Below are 16,832 nucleotides of genomic sequence, written 5' to 3' on the forward strand. Positions count from 1 at the left end.
ATTTATAAAAACCAAGACTGTGTTGTGTCATCCAAGTTGTCGCAGTCATGTCTCTAGGTACAGTGGGACTCAATTTATTCCTAAGAGTATTACCTCTTCTGAACGTAATTTGAGGTCTATCTGAAATACAGTTGTTAAGAGCTTTTTCTGACTTTAATAGACTCCAATGTTTGGTAAGACTCTTGCGTAAGGTATTGTGAAATGAATTAAAGTCAGTTACCATTCTAATCTGTTCCCCTCCAGTAGTGGGGGACTTATTAGACACTGTAAGGGTGTGCGTTCTTTTTACTTTCTTCACCCTTTTCTCTGCTCTTTCAATGGTCTGGTTCGAGTAACCTCTGTTGTGAAATCTATCCTTCATGCCAGTCAAACATCTCCTGAACTCTCCATCCTCACTACAGTTCCTTTTTGCCCTTAAAAACTCGCCATAGGGTATGGCGTTAATTTGGTGAGGCGGATGTGAGCTTGAGGCATGCAAGACTGCATTGCATGCGGTGGATTTCCTGAACAGTCTACTGTGAAGACAGTTAGATGCAACATAAAATTCAATATCCAAAAATTCGATATTCGTTTTACTCCAGTTCATTGTAAATTGGATTTCCCAGGAGTTTCTATTGAGATGTCCAAAGAAATCCTGTAAGTGCTCTTGTGAGCCTGACCAGATCAGGATACAGTCGTCAATATACCGACCCCAGAAAATAATGGAGTCGATATATTGTGCACCCTTATCGCTCCAAATGAGATCAGATTCCAATGCACCCATGAACAAGTTGGCAAACGAGGGTGATATTTTGGAGCCCATGGCTACTCCCTTCTTTTGACAGTACCAGTTTCTGTCAAACATAAACACATTATTTTTCAGTATAAGTTCAATCATTGTTGATAGCATGACAGTGTGTTGCCAGAGTGTTGAAGGTCTATTGTGAAGAAATTTGTTCACTGTCTGTATGCCTAGATCTAGATTGATACTGGTATATAGTGAGACAACATCCAACGTGACAAGTAGAGATCCCTCTTGCCATTGGATGTCAGCTAAAGTACTTAGAATATGTTTGCTGTCCTGTATGTAAGAGGGTAGGTTTCTGACAAGGGGACCCAAGAAAAGGTCCACGTACTCCGCTAATCTTTCAGTGGGGCCCCCAATGCCAGAAACAATTGGTCTCCCAGGTGGAAATGGGAGTTGTTTGTGGACTTTAGGAAGTGTATATAGCCACGGGTAAGTTGGTCTAAACACCTTAAGGTAAAGAAATTCTTCCTCGTTCAATAGCCCAGATTGTTTCCATTTAAGCAATAGTGAATTGATTTTCAGAGTTAAAGGCCCTATGGGGTTATGTGTAAGATGTTCGTAGCAAGACTCATCCTGTAATTGTTGGGAGATTTCATTGTGATAGTCAACACGATCCATTATCACAACGTTGCCCCCTTTGTCCGCTTCCCTGATAGTTATGGTATTGTCCCTCATCAGTGTAGTCAGTGCATGTCTTTCCCCATGGGTCAAATTGTCCTTGTATTTAAACATTCTGTCCTTTCGATGACTGTTCAGTTTGTCCAAGTCCTCTATTACCCGTTTGTGGAACATGTCTATTGCATTGCCACCCGGTAGTGTGGGAATCCATTTGGATTTGGACTTTAAGCCACTGACAATGCTAAAGTCAGATTCTATATCTAATTCCTCCAACAGTTGGTCCATGTCAAGAGGAGAATCCTCCATATCAGTTAGTGACAACAAAAGGTGGGTTGCATATACATCTTTTATTGACAATGTATCAGAAGTGTTTGGTACAGGTGTTAATCTCATTTCTCTCGCCCTTTTGTCTGACCCAAAAAAATGCTTTTTTAGCTTCAGATTCCGAATAAACTTAAAAAGATCAATCTTCAGTTTGCATATGTCTCCAGTAGTGTAAGGGTTGAAATTTAAGCCCCTACTTAGGAGAGAAATCATGTCTGGAGTGAGACTAAGTTTGGAGAGATTGATGACCTGTACCCCTTGATTCTCAGTGTTTATTGGTTCTTGTTCGCTCCTGATCTCAACTTTCTTCGATAGACCTCTGAACTTGCTGCCCCTGCCTCGTCTTGTTTTTGCTCGGACTGATTTCGTGGGGCCACAAACCTTTTGCCCTTCCTTATGCGTAAAACCTCTTGAAAAAATGCTGGCATATTCTGTCTGTCTTGGTTATCTGAATCACCTCCGGTAGTATTTACAGAATTCAAAGAGGCGTTACTAGAGGACAGGGAGGCAGGTTCTGAGCTAGTCTTGTTTCTACCGCTTGGTTTGGAGCTATTTGGGATCATGGAGTCGTATTTTTTATCAAACGTGAAAATTCTTCCACGTGCATAGTCCAGTTCGTCCCTCCTAAGTTGCCTAGCCTTCCTATTTTTAATATCCGATTGATGTTTCAAAAGGATTTCATCCAAGATGGTATAGTTCTTGACTGTGGGCTCGGGCAAATTTAGATCCTTAATTTCTTGTTCTAACGTGGCTATTTCTGCCTGCAATTTGGTGACCTTACGTTCCGAACTCACAATCAAGATTTCCATGAGAGTAATGGAGTTATTCGTTAACGATTCTTCCCATTTGACCATGAGATCCACATCCAAATCGTCATAGGTGGGGAATATTTGACCTCTTAACCCTCTGGGAATACGTTTTAATCTTAGATATTGTTTAAGGGTCACCCCATCCCACCATTTGGAGTTTTCTAATTTCTTTAGTTTTTCTAATTTCAGAAATTTGTCCTTGAGACCCTCTACACGAGGGGAGTTTGTACTGGTAGAAGCAGATTGAGTGGACATCCCTTTTGCTAGGTTATCAAATAGCTCTTCTGCCACTTTTGTACGATCCATGTTCTGGATAGGTATGTTTCCCTATCTAGGGGTATTCTAGATAATACACGGGAAAAAAAGAAGAGAAATCACAAAGCTGTGCGTGGCGGCTACCCTTGACTGATGCAGAACTATCAGGATGGGAAGGTTTTTGATCAGTTAGAACCGAGTGCACAGCCCATATAAACGCACATTAGTTTTTTAAAAAATTCAAAATATTCTGGTGCAAGACGGCGAGTGGAAAAACCTTGAACCACTCAGTTGAGTAGAAAAAAGGAAGAACTACCCATGTATGAACAAAATTGGTTGCCGTTGCACTCAAGACAGTGTATATGGTGTTAAGTAACACAATAGAACAAGCATATATCAAAATGACAGAATATCAGAACAAAAGAACTCTCAATGGGTATATCTTGGAGTCTTTAATGTGATGAACAGCCAGCCGACACGTGTTTCATCGCACTCGCGATTCCTCAGGGCTGAAAATGAACAAAGATATACAATGGAGCATGTTTTACACAAAGATGCTTATTACCAAAAGACCTGAATACATGGTCTTGCATGCACAGTAGTTGCTGCTACCAGTGTGCAGTAATGTATCTGTTATTATTTGAGTGCCACCCCAACACATCCGTGTCGTAAGTGAGAGATTATCACTATTATTATTTACCTGTGCAGTTGAATAGTGATAGTGAAAACACACGTGGCTATCACAGAAATCTCGTTGCTTGGAGACAGAGTTTAAGATGTAGAAGTGAACTATTAGTGAGCGATACAATCATACTGCATGCTATGGTGCATGTGTGAATAGTCTCAAACTCTGAAACTCAGAATGTATTTATCACATACCTAGATGGCTGTAATCCAGTCAGAAGGTCTATATATCATTGCCAAAGAAAACATGACAACAGGAAAAAACTAATCACTATTGATCAAACCATTCAAAGTCCAGGCAAGAAGAATACAGGAATGAGAAGGAAAATAAATAGGTATGTAGACGCTCACCGCTCAGCTGGTGATACTTCCAACCCAGCCGGGCCCTTGACCTAGATACTCCGCTCGAGTATCCAATATGAAAGTATTTCTGCAATCAGAAGTAGTCTCAATTACTAAACAAGCGTCTGCATGTCATTACTTTCAGAATGCAGTCTGAATAAAAACTACAAAGTACGGATAGTCTGTGACTGTAAATACCCACCCACTCACAGGCCGGGGATAGATCGTTAAGTGTTGCTCCAAAGATGTAAACTCCCGAAGGTTGAGCTGGCTCCTTGCTTCTCATTGGCCACTGTAGGGGAGAAAGCGGCTGCAAGGGGCGCGTACTTGTCTCGGCCTGCTGGTCTGAGGCTACGAGGTTGATTAACTCCTGAGTCTGGGGTTTTAAGAAAGCGTTGGTCGTTGTTGAGATTTTAAAAAAATAGTCCAACAGGTTTGGGGGTTTTAAGGCATTTGGCGTGTCCGTACTCTTGCCTTTAAGACTGGGGTTACAGCAACCATCTGGCAAAGATTTTACCACTGTCGCTGTTTCCTGACAGGCCCAGGCGGGCTTGTGGTTACCCGGATGGAGCTCTTCTTTAAACCCCGACTGTTTTGATTTCCACCGTTTGGGAGCCGTTGTGGTCTTTCTTATTTTCCCAGATCTCATAGCTTAGTTAATTTATTAAAACCGATTCTGTGCTGGAGTGAGAGTGGTGACTGAAGCGGCTAGGATGGCACTGCCAAGGAAAACTGAAAGTCTGAAAATCTGAAAAAGGTAGTAGTGCTTTGGATCTCTAATGACTCTAATAGGTCAGCAGGTTCTGATGTGTCCGAGATCTGGAAGCTGGGAGTTCAACCAGTTCTAACGTTACTGACTTGCTAGCTGGTGCTGAGCTGTTTAGCTTGCTGCACTGTCGGAGATTGTAGAATGTCCTGTCGTCAGAGGAGTGCCAATTAGGAGTTAACTGAGTGAGGTGCAATTTTAACACTTTTTGGCACTTTTTTTGGGCGTGTGCCTCATCATTAGCTGGAACATGGCTAGCTGGGTCAAGGCACCCCCCGCACTTTAACTATTTCCCGACTCCCGGACGTTGCTTATCAAACCCAGAGGAGGGGTGGCGGTGGGAGTAGCCCCAGAGCTGGAAAAAACAGCCGATAGCACCACACGGACGGCAGGCTAAGCTGGCCTGGAGAGACAATGCCGGAGCGGACGCCGACCGGGGCGTGGAAAGGCACGATGGGGCTTCCTGTATGGCCACTGAGGGCTGAGACTGACACGGCTGACTCGGGAGGTAGCCCAGCAGTGCAAGGGCGTACAGCCCCGTGCGGCGGCGACGTGCGGTTCAGAGGGCAGGGAGGGCTAAATTATGCTGGAGACGATGCGATCACCAGACGATTACCAAACCAGCCAAGCGCCCCGCCCACAGCCAACTACCGGCAGCAGCGGAGGCGGCAGAGACGGCCACACGCCTCCCCGCACGCTCACTCTCCCGCACGCTACTTTGCCGACTTACCGGTATGAGCCGGCCACCTGGTCCCGGTCAAAAAAAACGCCGACAGTGCCACGAGAAAGAGAAGACCTGCCTCACCTACACGATCACCGGCCAGCTCCAACACCGCCCCTCGCTTGCCACGCCTCGTCTGACGAATGTCCGGACAAACTGCTACGAGTTCCGTTAGTGGGACGCGGCCTCCAGGATATCACTCGGAGACATTTTTAAGTTCAGGCGCATGGAATTCACAACAATTAGAACGAATCACATTATTGGTTTCTCCTTTCTTTGTGCGATTATAGATTGGGTACGACTGTTTGGCACCCACGAAATCAGGATGCAGTGTTAGAGCGCTAATAAAAACTTCATGCTAATCCTTGCATACCTTGCCACACATTTTGTAATGTTTCACACACAACTATCTGACATAGTTCGTCCTGTGCAGGTACCCTGTACCAGAGTACCTGTTTGTTTCAGAGAAGTGCTGGTACTCTCCAACTAAAGCTATTATGTCCCCCACATCACCAATCACAGTCCTTATATAAATGCTGTAGTTTATATTTTAGTTAAACAGGTCCAATGTGCATCGTTTTATAAATTCAGCGAACTTGCCACAATAGCTCTACATCTACTGTTTCACCTTAATTCTTCAGAAGTCAGCAAGCAGGAATGTGCATATTGCTCTCACATCCCTTGCTCCACATACGCTTTCATTTGGTACATCCCATCTTTACTACAATGGAAGTAATTTATAAAATTATGCATACTGGAACTGTTTTACGAAAATCTAAACTGCAACATTGGTATTAGGACTATGATTGATGATGATATGCTGTCAGTTTAGCAAAGAAATTACTCTAATTGGGTACATTGCATACTCCAAATACCGACAGCTGACCACGGACCAATGAAAGAGCTTGGTATTTGTTTTAAAAGGACATGGTCAGTTCAAAATTTGAGAGCCACAATCCTGTGATCAAAGCTTGGCTAAAAAGCCGAAACGCGTTGGGAGTAACTGTGAGCTGCCTGCATACTTTATCTGAATATTCAAGTGCCTGAAACCTTTCGAAAAAGGAATCGGTGTACTTCATGGAGAAGTGTGTATTTCTCTAGATTCTTAATTCCTGTGATGCTGAAGTCACCCTGTTAGGGTCTGGGGCTCCTTGAAGAGAAGGAATGTGTTGTGTTATATCATTTTATTCTCTGACTGTATGTTATGATCAATATATTACATGTATACATTATATTCTTTACAATTTGTATGGCTTGCATTTTCCTTAATTACACATTTTAAAGCAGGAATTACAACCACCATTTTCCATAGGTTTTTGTAACCGTAGGTAGGAGACATTGGCGGCCACTAGCAGGGAAAAGTGGAGGGCAGCACAGGGGGCAAAACCATAGAAACAAAACCTACCTGCAGTCTGACGTCCATTGCCTCGCCACCACTTCAGCTCAGACGATGCTCACACAAGCTCCCAGACTCCCCTGCGCCGATCCAGACGCAAATCTCATGCTGGCATCATGAAAGAAGAATCAGTATTGGGCAGAGTTGGCTGGTACCACATTCCAGCGGGACCTGGGAGCCTATGATCCTGAGTCCTGCCGATATCGCCAAGAAATATCAAAGTGTGCATGTCGGTTTGGCCGTCCTAAGATGGCTGGCCAAACTGATATGCACAATTACAGTGCCCTGTACCCACCACTCTTTCTGCTGCTGATGGCCCCGCCCCCCAATATTCAGCTGGGGCTCCGGAGTAAAATAAAATGATGATAAAGCAGTTCATGAATTGCCTTATTATCATTTAATTTTGCATGTGTCTGCTGGTTCCAGCAGTGGGGCGATACTCCTCCGCTATAACGGAGGAACTGCCACTGGTAGGGAACTATTTAATTTAGGCATGAAAAATTAGCAGGTAAAGTATAAAGGAAAGCGTGGGTGGAGACCTCCTCGGGTACTCATTCTATTTCTTTGTTCAAATTGACGGTCGACGAATGACTGCGCTGAGTGAATTGTCATGCCACCTTTCACAATCACAAGACATTAGTCTTAATATGTGTTGGTGTTGAGCCGCTGAGGTCTGAGACGAAAGCCACAAGACCAGTTTTTACATGGAGGGCCTCATTTACAAGCCCATTGTGCCACCAGTGCATCACACTTTTTTGACGCACTAGCAGCGCAATGGGCTTGCCCATATTTACAAGGCAACGTAAAGTCACCCTGCATGACTTTTCATGGCCTTGTAAATATGGCCACCTTCCACTCATTTTTCCACGTGAAAGGGGCGTTTCATGAATGTTGCTGTGGGTGTTCCCACGCAAAGTCCATGGAACCTGACACATTCCCAGATTTTTTGCAAAGCTAGAAATGCGTCAGAATCATATATCTCCCTAGGGGAGACTTAGGAGTGGTGAGACAAGGAGAAATACTTTAATTTCTCCTTGTTTTTCCTCTTTCTATGCATCCTGCAGCACGCATAGAGCGAGGAAAATCAATGATTGTTTAGTGCTGAAAATAATGTGAAAGTAAACAAAGGAGGGCATAGCGCTGCTTTGCATTACTGAGTGCCAATGGGGTGTACCATAGGTGGAGCATGAGCGCTCCATGCAACCACCCAAGGTTTCTGACGCGAAACTCTACTAAATAAAGTAGACAGGGTTTAGTGTCGGAAAACTGTGCCTTTTGAAGGAGGCGCAACGAAGGAGAAATGCTTTAATTTCTCCTTCTTTTTTCAAATTTCTACCTGTGCAACATTTTTCAGCACACATACAAAGAGGGAACAGGATAAAGTCAGTCTAAGCATTGTATTTTGTACTGGAAGGGTATACTTCCAGTACAAAACCTATGCGAGAATCACAGAGACACCCTTACACTATAGCGCAAAGGTGTCACCGTGGCGCACAGCAGCTGATTTCAGCGCTGGTGCTAGAGAAGGGAGAGGAGAGTGCCATAATTCTGTAAATATGGCGCTCTCCTCCTCTCTTGTTTTTTATGCAGCACAGCCCAGCATTTGCGGCTGCTGCACTGTGCTGCGTGAGGGAGTGGTAAATGTGACCCGTAGTATGCAAAGTAGTCGTTAGAGCAGACCCCATGAACAGTGATGCTGCCTTTGATCCTCGGTTCATTGTGTTGATATTTGTCCTGGGGTGGACGCCCTGCCTCACATTGACTTCTGATGGATGTTTACACCAGAGCCTCATCCTGTTTAGCTGTCAATCAACAGACAATTGACTTTTGTCATTTCGTAGCAGACTAAAATGAAATGTTTGTGGACCATTAGTATCAAAGAAAATGCGTTTCAAGTTTGGTCTGAGGTCCTCTGTTGCTTTCCGTACTCGTGGGCGCAGCAACCGCTTTTCCCTTTTGAAAAGTAATGAAAAAAATCCTGGTGCAAATAAGGCTTTCTTTACACAACATGAAGATCATTATTTCCACTTTTTGGGTGAACCGTCACAACACCTTCAGTCAGCTGCAGACTTGGCTCGAAAAAAACGACGACGTTTCAGACACGTATTTAACTGTTCTCTTTGCACAGGTGACGTGGACGTGCATCTCAACAAATGTGTACATATGTTTAACTTAAGCTAAATAGCCCATTCAAGAAAAGTCCTGCCCGCCCGCCAGCCTGACCATTAATTAAATAAGGAGACAATGAGAAGACAAGTAGTGCATGGACATTTCGTGGGTAGAACCATGTTTATTTGGTGAAAAGAGAGAATGACATGAGCAGCACATTTGACGTTTGGCATCAAGAGAATCATTGGCTGAAGGGTGCGATTTCTGTGGTGATCCTCGCGTTTAGGTGAAAATAAACCTAAGTGGTGCATTCTAAAACCTCGTTTGTCTTACTTTCAGTAAAATACAACGTTTCAGGTTTTTCTTAACTGAAACATAACTTAAAAAAATAAATAAAGCCCATTTCGCTTTGATGAATGCTAAAAACGAGATAGGATATTTAGGCACTGCCTGCTGACTCGTTTATCCTAGAAAAATTAACATGCTTTTCTTCCCAGTAGCAGTTGCTCAAGGGTACTCTGTTACATCTAGACTTAATTGTTCCACAATTGTGCCTGTCCTCCGTTTTCTATTGATACATTCACTGACATTCTGCATATCAGGAATTATCCAACATTATGCTAACTGACCATCTCACCTTCATTTTTCTCCAACATGTAAAAACTACCAGCACATTAAAGCATATTTTTAATTCACTTGTAAGGCCTCGTGAACAAAAGCATGCATGCTCTGTCGCATGCAAGGGGAATTGTATACTACAGGGGGCTTGGGCCTGCTAATTGCTTACAACTCATTGGCTTCATGGTCACTCTTCCTTGCTGCCTCATAATTGGCCAGCACATGCTGGCTTCACTTCCTCTTCTTTCATGTGGAGCATGAATCAATTTCTGATTGGGTCATTTTGATTAGAATCCTTACAACTCATGTGCTATGATTGAAGTACTATTTTTATTTCTGCTTACCTGTGTTACTTCTTCTCCCTCCTACTCCCCATTGATCATGTTTAGGCTGTCCGGTTTTAGGTTTAACCCTATAATAACTGATAAAACCCCATGAGAAGGGAAATAGCCCTCACTAGTGCAATCATATAAACACTGAAAAACACCCTGCACAACCACAAACTAAATGCCATTCAAAGAAAGGAAAAGGAGAGTGAAAGAGTAATTTTTATTTCTTCCTGAAGGGGCCAATACAATGTAACTTTGTTATATAAGGAAGCTGTAAGTAAGACTTGGCTAACGTTATTCTGCTTGAGTTTTGTTGTGTAGGCATGTCACTAAAATATTGTTTCTTCTTCTTTTTTTCAGTTTTGTGGTCTTGGGTCTAAAGATACAGGGGTTTGAAGCATGTTTTAGGTGTTTTTTAATTTCTTTTATAAATTATAGGGAATCAGAAAATATCAAAATCATATTTGATTTTTTGGCCACTTTTGAGTCTTTTTCCGATAGGAAACTTTTAGGATTCATAAGAATCTTTCCGGAGGAGGAGCTATGCTGCGAAGCAAGATGGCCGCATAAGCTCCCGGCTCCGCTGACCTCCGCCGGCAGCTCGGATATCCTGCTTTCTATCCTTTCCTCACGCCGGACTCCCGTGCATATGAAGTGCTCCTGACTCCTGCGGTGCAATCCCGGAATTCCCAACTTACCGGGTGACGAAGAAATGTCGTGTTTTCTTTTCGGCCTACTTCAGGGCTGAAGCCGGGGCCTCGATTTCTAGCCCATCCGGGTTAGAGTTGATCAACATCTGCTGTGGGACCAGGGCTGCGTCCGGTCTTCCGAACTCGGATCATACTTGCATTTACGATTGGCTACTCAGTAACCGGCTTAAGCTACAGACACGGTACAGTGGCACAAGTGCACATCGGTAGCCGCAGTCGGGGTCCAACGCCCGGAGACCCTGCTGGGGGGCCGGGGTTGGCGGGCTTGGGCCCCGCGAGCGGCGAAAGTGTCGATATTGCCAGTTTCGAGAGCGCCCACTGTTGTCATCGGCTCCGTGTGTGCCTGGTGCCTCGGAGTTGTCCTCTCCGGGGTTCGAGTCCTGCTTTGTCGCTTCGTGAGAGGGGATGGAGGGGACGGACGGCACACCAACGTTGAGGTTCGTAATGGCCACCATTGGGGCGCTCCACTCTCAACTCACCGTCATGTACCATCAGTTGTCTGTAACGCTGGACAACGTCTGTCTGAGACCGGACGACGACACTCTGACATGCTATCAGCAAACTGTGGTTCCGTGGAGTGCTCTGCCTACCATTTTGAGGTCCCCGTGCAGAGGCCTGATTCAGCCCGCTTTGATGACTCTGGCTTCACAGATGGCGCACCTATGATCATCGTCAGCTTTCCCTGCTCGAACCCTGCTCGGTGGAACATTGTTGCTAAAGGGTTTGATCGCCACAAACAGTTCTTTAGTGACTATCGGAGAGGTTTGCCATTCTTCTTCACTCTTCCTTGCCGGTTTTGTGGATGTCGCGCACTTATATCCTGCCTCCGATCCGATTTCATTGACTTGAACTTTTATGTACGCTTCAATTTCCCCATGGTGACTGTGGCCTGGGCGACAAGGGCTCTCGTAAAGACCCGTACTGGCCAGGGTTGACTTTGATTTTTAGGGTTTGCTAATTTACGTGATGTGTGCCGGGATTGTACCTTATAGTGTAACGGGAGTCGGGTGGTTTTGCTGATGTCCTCCCCAGGCTGGGGTTTAATACTTTGCTTCCAACAGTGGATAATACGTCTTGGGGAGGTCGCTGATGGCGGGGGGTATAGGGGCACGGGAGTGTGTTTTTTTGTTTTTTTTGTTCTCCTCCTCCACTTTTCTTTTCCTTCCTTTAGGGCGAGTTCCAAGGCGACAGGCACGCTGTTAGTGGGGTAGGCCGTAGCCATTACAGGGGTGCGGGGTGGGGGGATACTGGGGGGTTTTGTTACTTTAGTTTGTTTTGTTCTATGGTCCCTTTCTTTTCCTTTCTTTCTTTTCAGGGTTGTTGGCTGTTTATCCTTCAGTTACTTCTTACTCTATTGGGTGTCTCTATTAGCTTTTATTTTACTGTCTCCTGAGAGTGGGTTTTCTGGATGGTACTCGCACTAGATTGCTTGCTGATAGATTATCCTTTACTCCTTGTCTGCCTCTGCTAGGCGTTGCGGTACTACGGCCATATTATTTGTTACCTTCTATTGACTGCAGTGCGAGGTACATCCCCCCATCTCTAATCGCTTCTTCTTATATGGTGTGACGCCTCTTATAGTACTGCCACTACTGCTTCATCGAAAAAAGAAAAAAAAAGAAACCTCTGTATTATCCTGTTTATTGATATCGCATTCTACCATACGCTGTGACTTGCATCACAGCTGGTGCCAGGGCTGTTGACTGATAAGTAAATTCCCTAATTGACTTGCTGAGTTTACGGCCGGCCCCTGTGGTTGTAGGCCTGTGCTTGTAATGCTTAGAATGCCTCAATAAAGGTTTAAAAAAAAAAAAAAAGAATCTTTCCAATATATGTGCTATAGCATTTACCCACGGAGAAGGGGTAATAACCCTTGATACATCAGCCCCGTTTTCTAGTGAGTGAGTATTGATAGTAGGTGAATTGCCAAACACCCCAGGTTTTAAACATTCAATGCAAGGTATAGTGACTGGTATATGTGAAAAGAGTGCAGTCACAAAGCATTTGGGATAGTGGTGAAAATATGGCACCAGACTTTTGGAAAACATGGACCGCACTGTCACTTGGAATGCTGCTGCAAAAAGTTCTTACCAAGTGCAACAAAGATTGGAGTGATATTGTATGTATTTGCAGTGATTCAGCTACATATATGAAAAAGTTGCGATGAACTGTCAAAATCGATATCTTAGCTGAAGTGCTTCCCTGTAAGAGATCCTTGCCACTTGTTAGATGGTATGCTGAAGGCATCTTTACAATCTTCAGTGTTAATGAAGAATGCTATTGACTTTTTAGTTCATTCTGGTGCATTGTTTTTTTATGCTGGGAAATTAAAACGCAAATATTTCTCATTTTGTACTTTGTGTGGCATCAAAGAAAGAGTCATCCCAACTGTCACTTAGCTGGTGGTTCTCAGTCCTAGAGGCCATGAATGCTATATTATCCGTGCGGCAACCGTTTTAGTGATGATGGCAAAGGCAAGAAATGTGAGGATCTTTGGTCGCATAATGATAGTGATTTGAAAAAAAGTACACTCTACTGCAGTCTTAGATTTTTACAGGAAAGCATGACTGCTGAAGTGGACATAATTAAAAAAACTAGTCTGAAAACACCCTTGCCTACCAAGTGTTCAGCATAATTGGTGTAGATGTGAAACATATCCTTGAGAGTAGGCTAGGAGACCCTTTTAGTGACTTTGGCACTGCAACATGTTGTCCATGTTAGAGTGCTTGCCACTTGGTAAACAAAGAAATGGTCAGGAGAAATTCAGTAACTTTTATTTTACAACGTATGAGAAACAGCTCTTCACCAAACATAGCATTTGAAGTCAATGAAGCCTCACTGTGGTACTCTGCACAAGTTATAGATCCCTTCCGTAAAGGGACATTTTCTCAGTATTTTGAAAAGTGCTTATTCATTTTTGACCGCTTCAATAACTCTGAGGGCATATGCTCCCAGTTCAACGTATATGTTGCAGAACCTGTCACAGAGTATCACGAACTTCAGGTGTACCAGTTTTGGCATGGAAAGCTATGTCAGTGGCCAGAGTTAGCAAATTGTGTACTGGCTAATTTGGTGTTGCCTGTCTCAAGTGCCAATGTTGAGAGGGCCTTTTCACAAATAAAAGTTTACATGGGAATGAAAGAGCCAGTGTGCATGACCAAAGACTCACTGAAGAAGTATTGAATGGTGTACTACGAAAAGTTTGATTTGTAAAAATATATTTGGACCTCATATACACTGTATGTACACTGTCTATAAACCATGCACTAGTAGTGCAAAGCAAGCAATAATAAAAGCAAAAAGTTCCATAAACACTGGAAAAACACTGTTTCTGTTGTTTTTAATGACGCGAAAATGTGTAACCACTTATAACCACTGTTTTTTTACGGTATTAAAATCACTAGAAAACACTGAAAAAACCCACCAGAATTTACCAAAAATAGAAACTGAAAGCAGGAAAGCCTAATCATGTTGCTTCTTCCCCGCCCACCCCTCTCCGTGTTGCTTCTTTCCCTGCCAACCTGGTCCTTGTTGCTTCTTCCCCTCTTACCCTGTTCGTGAAGCTTCTTCCCCTCCTACCCCCTTCCGTCTTGCTTCATCCCTTCCCACCCCATCGGTGTTGCTTCTTCCCCTCCCACCTTGCTTGTATTGGTTCTTCCTGTCCCATTCCGCATCTGTGTTGCTTCTTCTCCTCCCACCCTACCTTGTCTTTGTAGCTTCTTCCCCTTCCATTATCCCTCTTGCCCTTGTTGCTTCTTCCCCTCTCACTCCTCTTGTTAGAATTGCTATTTACCCTCGCACACCCACCACCAGCCTTGTCCGTGTTGCTTCTTCCCTCCTGTAGTCATGCCCCCGCACCTGCCATATAAATATAGCGCTATGAAATGGCCAGCACTGGGTGAGTCTTAGCTCCTTAAAAAAAAGCGATTCCATTGCCTATTATCCTGTTGTCAGTGTTGCCCTTTACCTACCACCCACCCTCCTCTCCGTTATCCCTGTTACCCTTCTGGTATAAGAAAAAAAGGGCCATAACGTGGCGAGGGCTGGCCAAATGATAGCATTTCTTTTTAACTATTAGCCAAGCCGCACTACTCTATAAATTGGCTAAAAAACATTGGCAAAGCTAATAGCGCTCCCATAGACGAGACCTATTGGCTTTGCCAAACCTTGTTTATTGTTATTTGCTACTTAATATGCCTTTTCCCCCTCACACACTGCACACGCATGCATTAGTTATGACTATTTCAACATCTTTAATCAAACAAGTTAATATACATACACAATGTTGTGTGTAGTAAGATGCAAGATCTAAATGTAAGCATTGATACTATGTCTGCAGTGCACATTTCTGCCATGTCACAAGTCCGATCTGAACAAGGTTTGTGTATAAAGCACTCTGGCCTCTATGCGAATACAGTGGTGTTCATGTGTGGATTACATCTATAAAGGTATCAGAGACTGGACAGTACAAGCAAAATTACAATTGTGATATAAAATTATACAATGTCAAAATGTATATTCAATTCAATTGAAAGAGAATGGAGACCATTTTTAACTACTCCAGAAAATGACAAGACCAGAGCTGTAAGAGTTTTCCTTAAACTTGGAAACTTCTTCTAGACGTTCTTGACTCCTAAGATGCTGCTGCCCTGTACCACTGTACTGTTGTGAAATAGTTTTCATGAAGTTACATTTAGGTATATATGCCTCTTGCTGGGCGACCTATGTATGACTATATTATATGCAGCAAGGTTGGCCCTTCTAAAAGAGCATGTTAAATAACATTCGGGGATAGGAAATGAAGCCCTAAGTACATCCTCCCAGCTATAGATTGTAAACATAAACAATTATCAAGGCTTACTAAGGAATGGAGGGATTACATGTTTTTAGCTTTGTATATATGGAGTGGCATTTCTATCCGATTTCTATATCATTTTAGGTGGTTTTCCTTATAAAGGGCATGGTCCCTTCACACACACCATGTGGAATTCATTATGACTGGGTTTGCTCCTCGCCAGCAATGAGACGTTGCTAGGAATGCTCCCCCCCCCCCCTCAAAAAAAAAACGGCCCACATGGTTATTGGCCATTCTATAGCGATTAACTCATGGGTGTATTTAGGTGTGTTGATGCCAGCTAGAATCGTCAATTCTGGCTACCTGGTATCCCCATGCCTTAATCCAATTTAATTTGTAATCTGTCCATAGACCGAGTTCGGAATGCAAGTGGGATTGAAGAGATGGCATTTGAAAAGGTAGTTATATAGTGTTTTCTGTAAGTGCTTTTCTGGTGTCTTCTGAGTGGGAGCTCCAGAGTCAAGGGTCAGAATCAGAGTATGCCATGACATTTTACTAGTGTGTTATGTAGCGTAAATATCCATAATACACCTGTCTCTGTGGTAAAAGATACTGGGATATATAACAGCTAGATTACAGGCATTGTTATATTTTTATGTGACTCCAATTAATAAAAAGGAAACTGAAAAACATTGAGAAAGTTTGGGAAGGACAACTCCGCCTTTTAGCAGACAATAACAACATATTTCATAATCCTTCCATCTAAGAATGTATATGCAGCTATCCTCCTGTAGAAGTCAGACAAGAAAGGTAGATACCTCCAGACAAAGTTCAAAATAGGAAAAGTAACATTGTAAACCCTTATGTGACTCCCAAGAATTGTAGATCTGAAAGAAACAGGTTAGTATTAGATTCCTTACCTTAGAATATCCCCAGGCGTCAGTCTGGATCCGGAAACTTTTGCGTAGCAGTACCCCTGCGCGTCGGTAGGCGTCGTCTGCAGGCGTCCCCTGCGGCTCCGCGTCGTCGGCGTCGTGCGCCGTGATGACGTCGCTGGAGTATATAGACGCCGCCTCCGCGCGCTGACGTCAGTTCTTCTTTTTTCCGCGCCAGTTAGCGCAGATCCGAAGAGCAGTACTCCGGTCTTTTGACCAAGTGTTTGTAAAACTTAATCTTTCTACGGTGCCGGTAGGATGCCTGGGTTTAAGAGCTGCGACGAGTGCGACCGCATGATGTCGGTCAACGACCACCATCGACTCTGCCTCCGGTGTCTGGGCGCGGACCACGACGTGGAGTCCTGCGTCGACTGTCGGGCCTTGACTGGAAAAGCTAGGCGGGAGCGGTCCCGCAAGCTTCTCGAGCTCCGAGTGTCGGCCCCGCGTCGAGAGCGGTCCCGGTCCGGTCGGAGGTCGAGGGAGCGGTCGAGGGAACGATCGCGGAGCCGCCATGGGCGCTCCGGGAGTCGCCACCATTCCTCCGGTTCGTCAGGTAAGCACAAGAAGTCGGGGCGTCGCCATCGCACCCCCGACTCCTCCCGACGCCCGCGTGATGCGGCCGGGGGCTCGGGTG

This window comes from Lissotriton helveticus, chromosome 2_1, assembly GCF_964261635.1.
Source record: "Lissotriton helveticus chromosome 2_1, aLisHel1.1, whole genome shotgun sequence".
Classification (NCBI taxonomy): domain Eukaryota; kingdom Metazoa; phylum Chordata; class Amphibia; order Caudata; family Salamandridae; genus Lissotriton; species Lissotriton helveticus.